The sequence below is a fragment of the Ammospiza caudacuta genome, chromosome 13, assembly GCF_027887145.1.
Source record: "Ammospiza caudacuta isolate bAmmCau1 chromosome 13, bAmmCau1.pri, whole genome shotgun sequence".
Lineage (NCBI taxonomy): Eukaryota > Metazoa > Chordata > Aves > Passeriformes > Passerellidae > Ammospiza > Ammospiza caudacuta.
In genome coordinates, this window is record NC_080605.1 from 12,911,203 (window position 1) to 12,928,008 (window position 16,806).

The window sequence follows — 16,806 nt, forward strand, 5'->3', positions numbered from 1 at the left end:
AGCAGCACAACTTCCCAGCAGCTTGGAAAGGTGAGGATAGCATCAGCAAGGGGGAACAGAAGGAATAGGCTCAGTTACAGCTTTTTCCTGGGGAGATGGTTGTGAATGACCCTCCTCTCCTGACACACAGACAGCCCCTTGCTCATCCCTGAGTGTCTCTGCCAGCTCCTCTTCCCCTGAGCTGTGTGCAGGGGCCATGGCACAAGCTCTTATTTTGCTTTAAGAAAGAGGCAGACTAATTGAATTTGCCAGAAAGACACACACCAGTTACACAGCTTTCACTTCAGGGATCTTATGGCCAGTTTCATACCCCTTCAAACAGAACTAGAATTATCACATGGCACAAGAATGTATCTATAGACTTCTGAGATTATTTTAGAGCCAGAGGCCACTGTGTTTACAGTTGTATGGAAGGGTAGGGAAGGTACAAACCCTGCTTCCATTCTCTTCTGAAGAAATTAAAGGATGGATGCCAAGATTTGTTTCTGGTGCCTTACACTGATTTCACTTGGGGAGGTGACTCCCCTTCAGTGTGACTCTCCCCTGCACACCCAGCTGGCCACATCACTCGCTGACACTCATCTAAAGCTCACACAGATCCTCCCAACAGTCTCCTCTGAAGATGAGACATTGGTGCCCCACTTCAGTTCTCACCTCACTTTCCTCAGCCCTTTCAAGATTTGTGTGTAAATACCAGCTATTTGTCTACTGCTATACTAACTTTGCTTTCCCATTCACATCTCCCCATTACATTTTTCTTCCCATCCACCATACTCTACCACACACAAACCCTTCTGTTTGGCCAATCACTTTTAGCACTGTTGTGATGTAAAATCCTGAAACATTCAACTTCCAGAGATGCATCTTCCTTCAATTACCTCTGCCTCTAGACAACACAACACTTCTCCAATGAGATCATTTAGCAGGACCTGTAGGAAATATCTCATTTAATCCCAGTGATGTAAATGGGAATGTTACATAAATGTTCCTTCGGTGACCAAAACCCCAAAATGCTTAGAGATGCGAACATGTTTCATATTGAACTATTTATATCAGAGGGTTGTAAATTCTTTTTTATTATCAGTATTGGGAACCAGCTACATGCCTATTTCTAACAGTACTCCCTATCCCAACAACAGCAAAGAAACTATGCCAAGACAAAGGATTTTAAACTCTTATCTTGTAACTTACCAGACGAAACCAAGAAGTCTTCAAGACAGATATTCATCTATGCATCAAAGTTGGGTAAAAGCTGCTTTAAAGTCATCACAGCTGAGTCAGAGATAATAGCCTTTCATGTGGTGTCTTAACTCACAAAAGATTATTTGAAGAACTATGCCCATAAATGTGCACATATATCTTATTAATGCCAACTGAAATTATACTTGTGGAATACAGATCTTTGAATCCTTAAGCTTGAATCAAAATTACAAGTCATATAATTTATAAGATCAATTTTTATAAAATCTTAATGCATTTAATTTGGCAGAACAGGAAAAATAGAAATAAAACACCAAACTGGGTTTTGGCAAGGTCTTTCATTGTACATAACAGCTCTCTACATCAGGATAAGACCACAGTAAAGTAAAGCAAATTATTTCTTGCCCTTTTCATACATAATCCTCTCACATTGCACCTGGTATTTTGCAGGGGCAAAATCACCAGTAAATATTAATTTTATTACCATTCTGCCATAGCAAATGCATTTGGGTTCAGTAGAATGTTTAGCCCTGTTGATATAAAAGCCAGGTCTCAAAACAAATGAGCTCAGACCAGCCCAGCCTTCAGAAGAACATTGCTGCCATTTTCCTTAGAGCTCCTCTAGCTGGAAGTAGGAGACTGAACCAAAGACTAAAGGCTTCCATGGCACTGAACGGAATCAAGGGACTGTTCAACATTTTGGGCCACAAGAGCTTCTCTTGGGTCTGAGTAGGAAAACAGACACAGTTGCTGCCCTTCAGTGTCTCCTCCCATTTGCTGGCAGCATCCAAAAGTAAAATTGAAATGTTTATTTCATCATTCACACACCTTTTATTTCAAGCTATTGGTGCAATGTTTAAGATATGCAGTAAAAGGATACCCAGGGAATAGAAACCAGAACAAATCCTTCTGTCCATGGAAACAGAGGCAGGTTTGGCACAGGCCCCTCATTGAATAGTTTTCACCTCATAGGGTAAAACATCACCTTAAATTTCATGAGGGATTTCCTTCTAAAGACTGAAATACTGCAAGATCCAATATAAACCTATTGGTTGAGCACAACTAAAGAACCTTACTCATCTCTGCAGGTACAGAAGCCAGAAAACCCCCACCACATATTCCATTTTAGTGAAGTAAATAAGGTCATTTGGCAGTGTCCCAGTAGCAAGCTCTGAATAAAACTCTAAATTATAATAAAAGTGATAAAATCTCCAGAAAACATTTTTTTTCAAGTCCCATTTAAGAAAAACCACAAATGTTTAAAATTAAATTTAGCATTCTGGAAGTTATGAGTGGAATCTAATTGGCTTTTTATACTAGTTCTACATCAATGAACTTTAATAGGAACTCAAATTAAAGACAGATTTGCCATTATCAGCTTTTGTCCTGCTGCAATGATAAATTTTTGGATTAAAAACTCCTCAACACTATAGCATAGGGTCACAAAACACTTTTATAAATAGCAGTAATGGCTTATGTTGTTCCTTTTATGAAGAAAGCCAAGAATAGCAACAACCAAAATATACCATGCATTCACAGAAATTCCTTATCCTACAGAAAAAGCTGCACGCCAGCAGAATTTCATGGAGGATAAGTATATTTTGGCAAGCCATGCCATGCAGTTTTCTTCAGCCAAAAGGCATTCACATGGACTTGTTTCACTTCACCCTATGAAAGTGGGGATGGGGATTCCTTTAACTGTGCACATGGTGCAGATGTGAAACTTTGTGAATGGATCCTCACACCAGACATTCACTTAGTTCAGCTAAAACAAGCACACAGGAAATACTGCAGAAACTGTATTAGAAGTATATGCAAAACCAACATAGGCATTGGGAGTGAGACTGGCACCAAATTAATTATTTTTCTGTCTCCCTAACAGAAGGATTATCCAAGTGTCATAATAGAAAATCACAATACAGAAAAACTTTCAACATGAGCCCTTCATTAGTGCTCGTAAAACACTGAGCATGTGAGTATAGATTAAACTCTCAATAGGGAAACCACAACTGTCATCTTTTAAAATAGTTTGAGAGGACTCTACAGTCTCAATAAACATAATTAATTTCTCCCTATTACTGATGTCAAGATGCATTTTAAAGATCATTAAAAAAAGGTTTTCATCCCCATCACATTTTCAGAGAGGAAAAAAAATTAACATATTACCTCTTGCTTAGGTGTCCTATCTGCCCAGAAGAAAAAGCAAATGCAAGCAGTAGGAAATAAGTGCCCATCATTGGCTGACCTCATCTCACTGAGTATAACCAAAAATTAAGAGCTCTGTTTCCCCAATAGCTCTAGTCCTAAAAGAGGATGCCACTTCTCAGAGATGACCAGATTACCTATAATTTGCTAGAAGAATTTAAGTGAGGCATTTACAACAAATAAAAGTTCAAATGGTCACTATTAAAATGTCAGAACTTCTTCAGTAAACACCAAAGCCATTGACATTTTAAATGCCTACTATTTTGTATTTTCAACCCTATAAGCAAAGCCCTTTATCATTTCAAAGGCATTGTCCATTTTTTAAAATTCATTTCTGGAGTTTCTTTTTAATTTTCACCAGTTAATTCAGGACAACATTATGACATTATGTCCTACTCAATTCAGGCATGTATTTCCCAAACAAAGACAATTTCATTTCACTTTTATGGTAGGCAGAACAAATCACTGCAAAGCCTTTTTGGTACCTTTTCTTACACTGCCACTGGCTGCCTTCCTTCTATGTAGAACACATCATTGCTAATGCACAGCATTCCAACTGTGCATGACTAACACCAGGATGCTAATAATCACACCAATTCCTGCTGCAAGCATATTTCCAAAGGATTCATTCCAAACCCAGCCTCTGTTTTCCTTCAGATTGTTTTAACGAGGAACAGAGGACAATGCTGACTATGCTGGGATGGAATGAACAGGACTAGTAAAGAAGCTTGTTATCTCTGCATCCTTGCTCAGTCTTCATGGCCCACATTGTTAAATTCCTTAAAATACCCTAAAAAGTGACTGTAGTTGGTTACTACCAAAAAAACAGATGTTTTCCTATTGGTTGTATTGCCTTTGATTTTAGTTGTCACTTCTGTAATCATCCAAGTGTGGAGCTTAAATACTAAAATTATTTAAACAGCTTAAAAGTTGGATGTTTTAAGAATTTTGTTTCTGCAACAGGGAAAGTTTTGTAGTGGCTTTGTTACAGTTGAATCAATGTTGCTGTTAAGAGCCTTTCTTCATGGAGAATACTTTATCAGAAGATGAACATTTCCATGGAGCCAAACATGAAGTGCTCTTGTTCACCACCTTGGTTTCACCCACAGTAGGAGGACAACTGTTTGAAACTTTTAAACTCACAATGCTGACTAGCATCAGAAAACAGAGAATTTATCAGTTCCTTGATATTTCAAGGCCTTCCCAGAAGCAGAACTTCAATTCCACCCTTGATTTTAATGCCCAGTGAGCAGAGTCCACATTAACATACTGTGACTGAGTCCCAAACAGACCAGCATGTATTGCTAATGAATAAAACCTCCAATTTTAGCAATCCACCCCACACATCATGTACATTTTCACATCCTGTTATTTTCTGAAGCATATGCTCATTTCCAGTCTTTTGTAATAGTGCTGGATTGTATTCCATGTGTGGAAGGCCATGAGTTATGCTTCAAATGTTTCACCTCTCAGAGCTGAGAGATCTCCAGCTGGAAGAAGGAAAACTCACAAGCTTTTTGTGGTCCCCAGAAACAGACCTGCTGTGTTTCAGCAGACTGCGTTCAAAAGACCACAGAATCACAGAATGCTTTGGGTTAGAAGGGACCTTTGAAGCTCATCTGGTTCCAAGCCCCCTGCAATGAGCAGGAATATCTTCAACTAGATCAGGTTCCTCAGAGCCCCATGCAACCTGGCTTTCAATTTTCCCAACTACAGCTTCTCTTAATCTATAGAGACCCCTTGATGCAGGTCAGCAAGCATCCATATTTCCCTCCTGTAACATGCAGCAATGATTAATTCCCACAGAGCCTTCTCCAGAGAGATTTTTGTCCTGCTGGAGATTTTGATGTCAATTTTGCATCTTCTGAAAAGTCTCCAAGGAATTATCATTGAATCTCTTTAGGGCCAACTGTTTCCCATTTCGGAGAAATGTAGAGACACACAGAGGATTCTGTAACTTTTTTTCATGATCCTTTAGACAAAACTTGAACTTTGGTTGTCTAGAAGAACCTCATTAGCATCTTGTGTTATATGTCAAGCAAGGGACCAGCAGGCACACCTTCATTAATTGCAACAAAAACCATCCCAGTTGCCACCACCCCTGGTTATCATGCAAATCTGGAGTTCCAAATTAAATACAACACAAATTTCAAAAGGAGACCAAACATGCACAGCCTGACCACATTTGGAACTGGATCTGACAAGGTCTGAAGTGAGTGAAAGGGTAAATTCTCCAGCTTACAGTGCTGGACTGGCACCAAAGCCAGGAACCCCTTCCAGATCTCACCATCCCCTTGTGACCTTCACAGGACCATACAAGGAGAGCTTTCCAGTAGGCCGGGCTCCATATGGGAGCTCCCATTGTAAGAGGACAGATTTTCAAGGGATGATAAACACAATTAAATGCTGGCTCAAAATCTCTGGTGGTTCATCTGCATGCATAAAATTAAGTATCATCTCCCTGTTAAAGTATGATCTCCCTGCCAGGTCTGGTTTGTCAGAATGCTTCATGCTGTAAACTTTAGATGTTCTCATTATGCATTTGGAGCTTTGCATAGCACAGTGGAACTAAGATTTATTAGGGCTTCTGACCATAATACACAGAATAATTCCAAACAAACTCCCTTTCCCCCTTCTAGTGGTTCTCTTACTTCACTCACTGACAATACAACCCCAGGAGAGAAGTAACAGACAAAGGAGAACAAACACAAAAATATTTGCCTTACTCTTTCAAAGCAGTAACCAGCGTCCCACTGTTTTCATAATCCTTGCTATGTCAAAGGCCACTTATGTTTAACTAATTAAAAATAAAGCCAAAAAAGAGCAAACCAGCAGGGTAAAAGAAAATGAGAAAAATAAAATAGATTTAGGAAGTACAAATAAAAAGGACTAAATGTGAAAAAGAAAGGGCTAACATGACTCAACAGCAGAACTCCCAGATGGTCTAAAGAGACATTTTTGGATAGAAACATATGAATGAAATCACATTAAACAAATATTACCCTTGACATTTTTCACTCATCATTTTACACCTTTTCCTGGAATTTTCCATAGCAGCTGCAATTCAGTCAGCAGCTCAAGTATACCAGCAATTTGAAAAAAGCTTAAATTTTTTTGGAAGTAAAATATATTCCTAGTAAGAGTAACTAATTACCCAATTTATTGTTTTTAGCAATGTTATTTCTAAATAAACATTACTTCAAGGTGTCCAGATATGAATTTCAAATAAGAATTTAAAACAAAACCTCAGAAAACCCAAAAGAGTTTGATATTTAAAGAACAACCAACTCCTTAGCTGGATCATGATGAATATTAGAAAATCTATTGCTGCCAACAAAAACTTCTGATACCACTTGAGAGAGAGCAGAGAATGCAAGAGATTCATTTATTCCAATAGACAAACTGCTTTCCAGATGAAATGTTGCAAGTGAAGTCAGCAGAGCAAATAACATCATAGACCAGTGCAAGGGTCTACAATGGGAATGCACAAAGAGAGCTAACACTACTTGAAAGAACATCTGCAGCAGAAGATGCCCACACTTCTCCTAAATCAAGATATCCCAGCAGTATGAGCTATGGCAAAAGCTGCCACAGACATTACACAGACAGGGGATTTGTTTCTTCCCACTAACTTCTGTCACTTTTTTTTTGTTTTTTGCTGTACTAGGATTTCTGTTTTCTTGTAACCATGTAATTCACATGATCCCTGACCACATTGCAGTTCAGAGAAGGACTTTCCTCTAAACCAGACTTCTGCACCTTTCTGCACTGAGTTCCACAGACAGGAAAAACTTTAACTCCACTTCCACAGGGAGTTAAAGCATTTGCTTGGACTGAGAGCACAAGTGCCACCCTTTGGAGGCTTGGCTGTGCTTTCTTGCTGTCACTGCAGCCACAACAAAGATAACCTTATTCAGTGCCTCGGAACAAATGAAGAACTGCCCTGTGAGCGTTTCCGTCAGTGCCCAGCAGGGAGCCCAGGCCGCGTTCCAGCGTTTGTTATTCCTGCAGAGGCAGCTTGCAGGCCATTGTCTCACACATCCTCCACAGATGCAGCTACCCGACAATTTCAGGGGTTTTAACTCTGGTGACTTTACTAATCTGGCTTCAAGGGTGCTTCCAGAAAACAAGCCTCATGGAAAACTACAGCAGCAGGGACACGGAGAGTAGGAAACTGCAGCCTGTGAGGGTGGTGGAACCATACCAGCATTTCACAATCCACTCTTCTAAATTATCAAAGTTACCACATCAACACAAGAAGAATTTAGGAAAAAAAAATAATCCAAGTCACTAAAAGCAGCTTCCACAATACTTCTGATTCATCTGGTTGCTGTATCACACGGAACAGTTGAGATGGCCACAACACACAGAGTATCACCACACAATTTCAGAAGGCCTTAAGCGTTCCAACAAACAGAGCAACACCTTACCTCATCAGAAGGCTTCAGGCATCTGCCCACACAGCGTAACGACAGGTCACTTCAAAAAGCTGCAAACATCTGCCCTGCTTGTTCTTTAGCCCAACCTTTTATCCCCTCATGTTAATGCCCTGCACCTGTGTGCCCCTCATGGTTAATGCCCTGCACCTGTGTGCCCCTCACTGTCAATGCCCTGCACCTGTGTGCCCCTCATGGTTCACGCATTTCACCTGTGTGCCCCTCACTGTCCATGCCCTGCCCCTGTGTGCCCTCTGCTCCCTTTGGTGGTTGCTCAGTGCCCCTGGGCACTCCATGGCTCATTGCTGTCAGTGCTGCTCACCTGCTGCTCACAGCTGGAGCCCATTACCAATTACCACTCCCAATTACCACTCCCAATTACCACCTACATCTGGTCACTCCAGAAATCACTTTAAAGCACCAACAATAGCACATTGTATTGTAGACTAACTATTTAATATAAGTTTTTCACAGCACACAGCTTGTGTTTGAAGCCATAAAATATTTGAAATGAGCTTATCTGGAATTCTTCTGCCATAACAAGATAGATAAAGGTTTTAGGCGCAATTATTCAAATGTGGTGAAACTACCAAACACTAATATTAGCTAAATGAAGGCCTACTGACACAAGCCTGTGCCTTGTCACAACACAGAACACATGGGGGCACCCATGTACAACGTGACACAAAATGCTCTCCTCAAAGGAGCTGCTTTGGTAGCAGGTCTTGAGTCCTTCCATCTCCCTTCCTGAGAAAAACACAATTGCTTTGTTCCATTTTATAACTTTATGCCCTCTTCAAAGGCTTTATAGTTAAGCAAAGCCTCTATAAGAAATTTTTCTATAAACCATAATATTGTCACAATGTCATACTTAAAAGTTTTTAGATCCAGACTTAAAAGCAACTTAAATAGTCAAGAAAATAAGAGCTGAGGCTGTCAACAGCAATCCCTTTAAATTCATCTGTTTTCATAGCTGCAGCCCATTCCCAATTACCACAAACTGTGTCCCTACACATGTGAACAACTAGAACTAGCATAAACTCTGCATTTGCTGGGGGCTTTTGTGTTTAGTCTCAAAACACATTTTTGTGATAAAATATGACGTGTTCTCAAAGAATGAACACTGCAAGGAAAATTGAGGTTGAATTTATTCCCATACAGATACCTTTAATTTGGTTGTTCTTTGGAAAAGATTTTAAGAAAGTCAGCAGCCAGCAGAGCCACAGCTACACACAAGCTGTCAGTGATTAAATCTCTGTGCTCAGAGGGCACCTGCACATGGACAATCCTTTTTACAGTGTCACAAGGATATTTGCACTGACTTGCTCAAGCAAGCTACACCCAAACCCAAACATTGCTGACATGCTGACAACTCCTCATCTTCTGAAACTATGGAACAGCTTTGTTTTCACCTATCACAGAAGGAAATACTTTGTCCAATAAGCAGCAGAAACAAGGTGAGCACTCTGGGCAAGGCCTGTAGACATGCATCACATTCAAGAGTGCATAGCTTACCACTTTTATTAACCTTGAGATTAGCTTTCTAATTGCTGGGAAATTTCAGAGAGGAAGTGTAGTTTTGTTGGGTTCTTCTAGAATTTACATTCAATTCACAAGCTCTAGTCCATAGAAGCGTTTACAATAGAGATTAAATTCCCTTTAGCTCACCCTGAATAGAGAATATGGCATTGTAAGAGGAAGCAATACCAAATCATAACTGATACATTCTGCAGTTTCCCCTTTTCTTGCAGGCACATTGAAAAGCTGTCTTCTACTTCTGAAGCAGATCTTCCCCTGTGCTTTTCATCTGCTTTGCTTCAGCTGAGGGAATTGAGCTCCATTTTCTTTTAATCACATGCACTAAGGACAAACAAGACTGTTTATACAGTTTACTCACTGTTGGAAAAGCAATTGAAGCTTGTTTGTTGTTGTAGTGGGGTTTTTTTTGTTTTGTTTTTTAGTTTGTTGTTTGTAGTTTTTGTTTTTTAAGACAAACTAGAACTTGAGTATTTAACCAGAAGTTGCTGCCTTATACTTCCTAAGTGTGCACGTGGTCTAACAAGGGAACAGATTATGCAATAACTGTTTGGAAGTCAGTCAAGCAAAGGACTGCTCATTACCACATTATCAAATGATAGGGCCTGTTGTAGGAATTGAAAGCAGCAATTTCCTGTTCTAGATTTCTTTCCTTCTAGACTTGCCGTGTGAGTTAAATCATCTTTAACTTCTTGTGATCCTGGCTGTTCAAGAAGTCACAAAAGAGTCTGCTAGACAACTGGGATAGCACATCTCTAAGCAGCAGCTGTCAGCTGAAGGCACTGTTAGCAGCATCCACAGGTGGTTTTGTTTGAAAGACAGGTGTCTGCCAAGGAAGGGAGGAACTTCCCTTGCAAAAGGAAATACAACACCCCCTTCCCACTGAATTATTATAACTTCAAAATTACAGGGCTTTCAGGAAAAGATATAAAGATATGGGGAAAAGAATAACAGTTTTTTCTTGTATATATATATATAAATATGTATGTATGTATGTATGTATAACAAGGCAAACAAACAACAACAAACAGAACCAGAAACCCAGTAACAGCCTTCTCTGGGCCCCTGGCACCTTCCCCTTTGGTGTAGCAATATGAAATAAAAGATGGACTCATAGACTGTTACTGCCTGCTTTGTTTTCAGTTGTAAAACAAGCAGTATCAAGTAACAAGCAAGATCGTGTATTTGTGCTGCCAAGTGAAGCTCCTGATCATGGTGAGGAGTTCAAACTCCAATGTCTTCCTTTGATTTAACAGTGGTACCTGTGCACTGCTAGGGTTTCTTTTTGTTTGTTTGTGGTACAAATAACCCATGAAGAGTACCCCAGTTTTCATCCAAGTTCCCTTTTAGTCCAGTAACTCAGACTCACAGTATTGCACTTGGCATAATTTCTGACTTTAAGCTGATCATCAAGTGTTCATTTTAAAACCCAACATTTAACTGAAAAGTTGGCCCAGACCAGGATGATGACACCTGAGTTTTGTATCCTGAGGAGTTCAACAATTTCTGTGAACCATCCCCAGGAAATGTATAGATGTCACAGAGCAGGTACCTGAATGCAGTAGGTTTGCAGTTGGAATTTCTTTATATGTGTTTGACATGGCTTTGATGATGCCAGTATACAAAATGACTTGGTTATCTGGGGGTGAATTGTGTCTAATTCTTTAGTTACAAAGGTGAGATCAATTTCCTGGCTCATTTTAGTACCTTAAAGCAAAAGAAATGTCAGCATCAACAGAATGTTAACCTTGCTAAAACATGTGAACTTTTTCCTTTGTGCATCTTATCTGCAGGAGTATTGACTTCCAAATTTTTTGTTTTCTAAGTTGCCTTCTCTGCTTCTTAGAAGATTTGTCACTGTATGCCCAATTTAAAGACATTATTGAGTTTCCCCAAAAATACTGACAGGCAAGTTGGAGTACCCAGGATTTGATTGTGGGCATATGGTTAGTAATGACATTCTAATTAGATTTTGATACTTAAGCCTGGTGTGAGGAGGGTCAGTCTCTTAATCGTGTTAGACTTTGAAGAGATTATGAGTGACTTTTCCTTCCTTACAGACTCTGCACTAAAAGCTGCCTCTCTTTAACTGGATTGCAGCACTAAATGTAACTTGATAAAACATTGGCACTTTGCTGTATTAGTTAAAAAACCATACAGGAAAATTTAGTAATTTCATAACCCCACAACACTGAATTCAATATGAAAAGACACCCCACACATAGTCCTGCTGAAATAAACTTGGCATAATCACAGATGTCCAGCTGAAAACTGCTGTGAATTCTAACAGGATTTGTTCTCTCTGCAGCCTTCACTGACAGAGGTGGATTAACACAGAAATAAGACTGCCTCTACCTTCAGTCTCCCAACAAGTTTTCTGTAACCTGTTCCTTCTGTGTAGGTGAGAAATAATAGTAAAGAACATCTCTGTCACTTCCGCTGTCATTTTTGTTCTCACTCGGTGCAAAACTGGTGTTTCAGGAAAACAAAGGCCACTCTTATGATTAGAGGAAAGCTAAAGGGGAGGGGAAAATGGGGAGACATAAATGCAATGCTTTAGAGTGCACATGGTCTAGAACTTAGGACTTGGTATTCTTATATAACTTACATCACAATACCTATCCTTCCTCCTTTTCCTCTCCAAAAGTACTCATCTTTGCAAACACATTTCAAGTAACTAGATCTGAAAGTCAGAAGGTTTTGTGCATGAGACAGCAGAAGATGCAAAAATCAGAATTAGACTTCACCACTTAAGGCTGTATTGAGTTCCAAAACAACATTATCCACTCTCTGTGCTTTCCTATGATATATGGCCTGACTGTACTGAAGTAAAACACTTCTGTTTTGTCCCAGAATGTGGGGCTTACGCCAGTTTTCATTAATTACTGACACAACGGGTGGCAGAAAGAATAAACTAGATGAAGGGTGGGTTCTGTCTCCAAACACAAGAAGTAAATCAGGCCTGTTTGAAGTAGCTGATTTTAAAATCTGAGAATAAAAAAAAAAAAAAAACAGCGTTAGAAATGATGCACTACTCTGATACTAACATACCTGCTAAGATTTACTCACAGCAGAGTCTTACACAGCTTTAATGTGTTAAAAACTGGGCATGAGAGATAAACAGAATCATCTAAGAGTCAGGCTAGAGAAAAGCCAGTCTCTCTCTCTCACTCTCTCTCTCTCTCTCTCTCTCTCTCTGCTTTTTATTTTCAGTTTGTTCATTTAGTTCACTGACCACATTTTAGTTCACTGACCACTTCAACAGGCACTTTTGAGGTGAGAAATATCTCCATAAATGCAAGCAATTTGTTGAAAATGGTAACGAGTAGAGCCCAACTAAGCACATTGTTATGAAAAACAGAGCTGAAGCCACTCTGACAGGAGTTGTGCTAGTTTAAAGTCCATTAACAATAAGCAGGGCCACACTTCACCTCAGCACAGCTGGCCCCTGAGGAGGCTGCTTGTACTTGTCCTTGAAAGAGAAAAGAGCAGATAAGCCACAAAGAGTTATATTGTGGGGACAGCTTGTGTGGATCCTGGTGAAGGACATGAAAGCAGCCAAATAAAAATACATTCAGTCCTGATTGCAGCCAGCTTATTTTTACATTTGCATATTCCACTAAGATCTATAATTTTCAGGTAGTGAATTTCCTTTTTTTTTTTAAGTCTCAGCTATTGATTTCTTATTAACCAGTTTGGGGACAGTGGGCTGTTCGTATAAGAGAAAGCAAATCAAAATTTTAATCATAAATGTAAATTTAAAAGCAGGATCAAATTAATTGCTACATTTAGCAAATTGTTTCAGACATGTAACAGGAAAATCCTATATCTTTGGATAAGTAGAGGAGGCAAGTTTGACAAATATTGCATTTATATGACTTGCTACCTTGTTACCTGTAAAAAGTCTCAAATTTAGAATTTTAAGCTGTGATTTTTTATAATCCTTATTTATTGCAGATTGAGAGTGGGTCCTCTGTAGAAGTAAACACATGACCCAAGCAAAACTGAACTCTCAAAAACCAATTACAGGAAACTGAGGAGCAATAACAGAGTTGTCCATAATCTTCTTGACTTTGGATTCTTTCTTATTTCTACAAACTATTTTATATTCACATGCTCTGCTGGCTACTGGTTTTTCCTCTTGTTTACACACAGTGCAGAGGACTGAGTTGTCAGAGAGGAACTGCTCATCTTTAGCACTGATAACACCATATACATCATAAGCATTTGTGATATAAAGCACAGTCTGAGCAATACAGGCACTCTTGCATGAAGGCACATGGAAATCAGCATTTGTTGAGGGAGGTTGACCTCAACTATTAAATAATAAAAGTTTTCTGAAGAGCTTTTCAAATGTACTGCTTTTTGAAACTCAGATGTCTGGGTTGTGTTGGACTTTCAGTCAGATTCACTGCCCTGACCTCCTGCAGACATACCAAGGACAGGCCAATCCCATCTTACAAAATACAAAGCTGGTGACAGCTGTGGTTCCAATCCCTCCAATACTTGGCTGTGTTTGAACCATGGAGAGTTCTTTATGTCTGGAGGTGTATGGACAATATCGGCTTCTCCTAGCAGTAGTATTTTATTGGCAAGAGAAGTAGTTGCATTAAAAGGACATGCCCCAGCTTGGAGCTGGCAGGCAAAATGTGCTGGATTGTCTCTTTGGTTCTTAAAAAGCATCAGTTTATGAGAACTGACATTGCCAGACATTTAAGTTCTATCTCACATGCAGTGCTGCAGTTTAAATAGGCAAAACTTGACCCTGCAGATAAGAAGCATGGCCTCACACATTGCTCCATGGCTGGAGAGCTGCTTGTGCCAGCACAAAACAGGCAGGGGTTTAGAGGAAGAGATGTGCCCTCAATGATGCTGTTCCCAGCAGCAAGAGCCCTACCTGCACTATTGCAAGAGTGGAGAGAGAATTTTGAACAGATGTTGCAGACTCCATTTCAGTCAGCTGTCCACTAGCAGGGTGTATTCTGTTCAGAGAGCTTGGAGTACAGACTGTCACTCCAATGGGGAATTTTCTCCCAAAACCCACCACCTGCTGTGGGTCTGCCTGTACTGTCTGACACGGGAAATCCAGAGAAAAGGGAGCCACTCCCCAGGGAAAGGCAGCACTTGTTGTTGGCAGCATCTCCCTATAGAGGCCCTACCTGGCCCGAGCCAGCAGCTCTGCAGGGGGATCTTTACTCCAGGACGGAATAAGAACCTGCGACATCCCGAGCACAGCGTGAGGCCCTTTTTCCTTCCCAGGGGAACTACTGAAGAAGCAAACATTGTTACGGATGACGCAGATGAGAAAATGGGAAACGGGGACGGGGAAGGAGGAGAGTGGAACTGGAACTTTTTTAACCTCGCACGTTTCGTTGGCTATGAGCGCACGAGAGCGCCGGGGGGATCCGCACACGGGGGGATGAGCACACGCGGGGCTATATCCACACACGGGGGGATTCGCACACGGAGGGATCCGCATACGGGGAATCCGCACACGCGGGGCTATATCGACACACGGGGAGCTACATCTGCACACGGGGGGAATCCGCACACGGGGGGCTATATCCGCACCCGGGGGATCCGCACACACGGGGCTATATGCGCACCCCGGGGATCCGCACACACGGGGCTATATGCGCATCCGGGGGATCCGCACACACGGGGCTATATCCGCACCCCGGGGATCCGCACACACGGGGGGCTATATCCGCACCCCGGGGATCCGCACACACGGGGCTATATGCGCATCCGGGGGATCCGCACACACGGGGGGCTATATCCGCACCCCGGGGATCCGCACACACGGGGCTATATGCGCACCCCGGGGATCCGCACACGGGGGGTCCCGGCCGGAGCCGCTCCGGGAGCGCCAAGGGCGGCGGCCAGCGCCCCCTGGCGGGTACGGCGGGCACGGCAGAGCCGCTCCGCGGGGAAAGCGCGGGGAAAGCGCTGCAAAGGGACCTCTGACACTGCAAAGGGATCCCTGACACTGCAAAGGGATCTGTCACACTGCAAAGGGATCCCTGACACTGCGAAGGGATCCCTGACACTGCAAAGGGATCTGTCACACTGCAAAGGGACCTCTGACACTGCAAAGGGACCTCTGACACTGCAAAGGGATCTCTGACACTGCAAAGGGATCTGTCACACTGCAATGGGATCTGTCACACTGCAATGGGATGTGTCACACTGTGAAGAGATCTCTCACACTGCACAGCGATCTGTCACACTGTAAAGGGACCTCTGACACTGCAATGGGATCTGTCACACTGCAAAGGGATCCCTGACACTGCAATGGGATCTGTCACTCTGCAAAGGGACCTCTGACACTGCAGTGGGATCTGTCACTCTGCAAAGGGATCCCTGATACTGCAATGGGATCTCTGACACTGCAATGGGATCTGTCACACTGCACAGCAATCTCTCCAGCTCTCCAGCGGAGAGCGATCTCACACTGCACTGATCTCTCCCACTGCAGAGCGATCTCTGACACTGCACAGTGATCTCCGTGCTTCCACAGGAATGTCTGTAATGACTCACTAACTATTAAAGCTGCACCCTTCATGTTTTAAGTACAACTCCCTATACCAAAGGGTGAAGAGTTTAAATCAGCTCTGTCACACAATATTTTAGTTGCTATATTCCTATCTCCTTAACAGAAAAGGTCCTAGCATAGGAACAAAAATGGTAGATGACCATTCAGGTGTCCTCACAGACAATGACTCAGACAGAAATTACCTTTTTTCCAGGGATCTCTTCTTACACAAACTTTTCTATGCTGCTTTGTTTCCAGTGCTGTGAATAAAGTCTCAGAGGAGCTTATTATGAACCTGCTGGATGTAATGAAGGCTTACATAACTGGAACCTAAAAATCCTTAGGGTCCCCACACTGCTGAATTAGTGTGGAGGTTTTTAGCCCCCAACAGGGACTAATCACCTCTGAAAATCCCATCTACTGTATTTGTAAAGAGATTCACTTGGTTGCTTTGATGTTAAAACACAATGAGCCACAAACAGATTACTTGGGTCAGGTAACAGATGGCACTGAAATCCTTTTGTGAGGTGGAGTCATCATCCAATTGCATAAAATTTCATAAGGAAAAGGTGTATGTATTTCTCAGAGTGCTTGAATGAGATCACATTTGGTAAAAGTCTGAGGGACAAAAGATTTTCTATTATTACTCCTATAAAAAATGTTTGCAAATAGGTATTAACTCAAAATTGCTGTACCCTTGCAGTCCATTACTCAGTGCTCTGAAGATATAAAAATAATCTGTACAAATAGCACAGTAGTTGCAAATAAGAAAGTTTTATTCTTTTCATCAGTTTGAAAGCATGATATTAATTTTGGCTTTCAAAATCAAAGACCTGTTAAAATAAAAAACTACCCAATAGAGAGCACACCCCAGAGGTATTTCCTGGCTGTTGT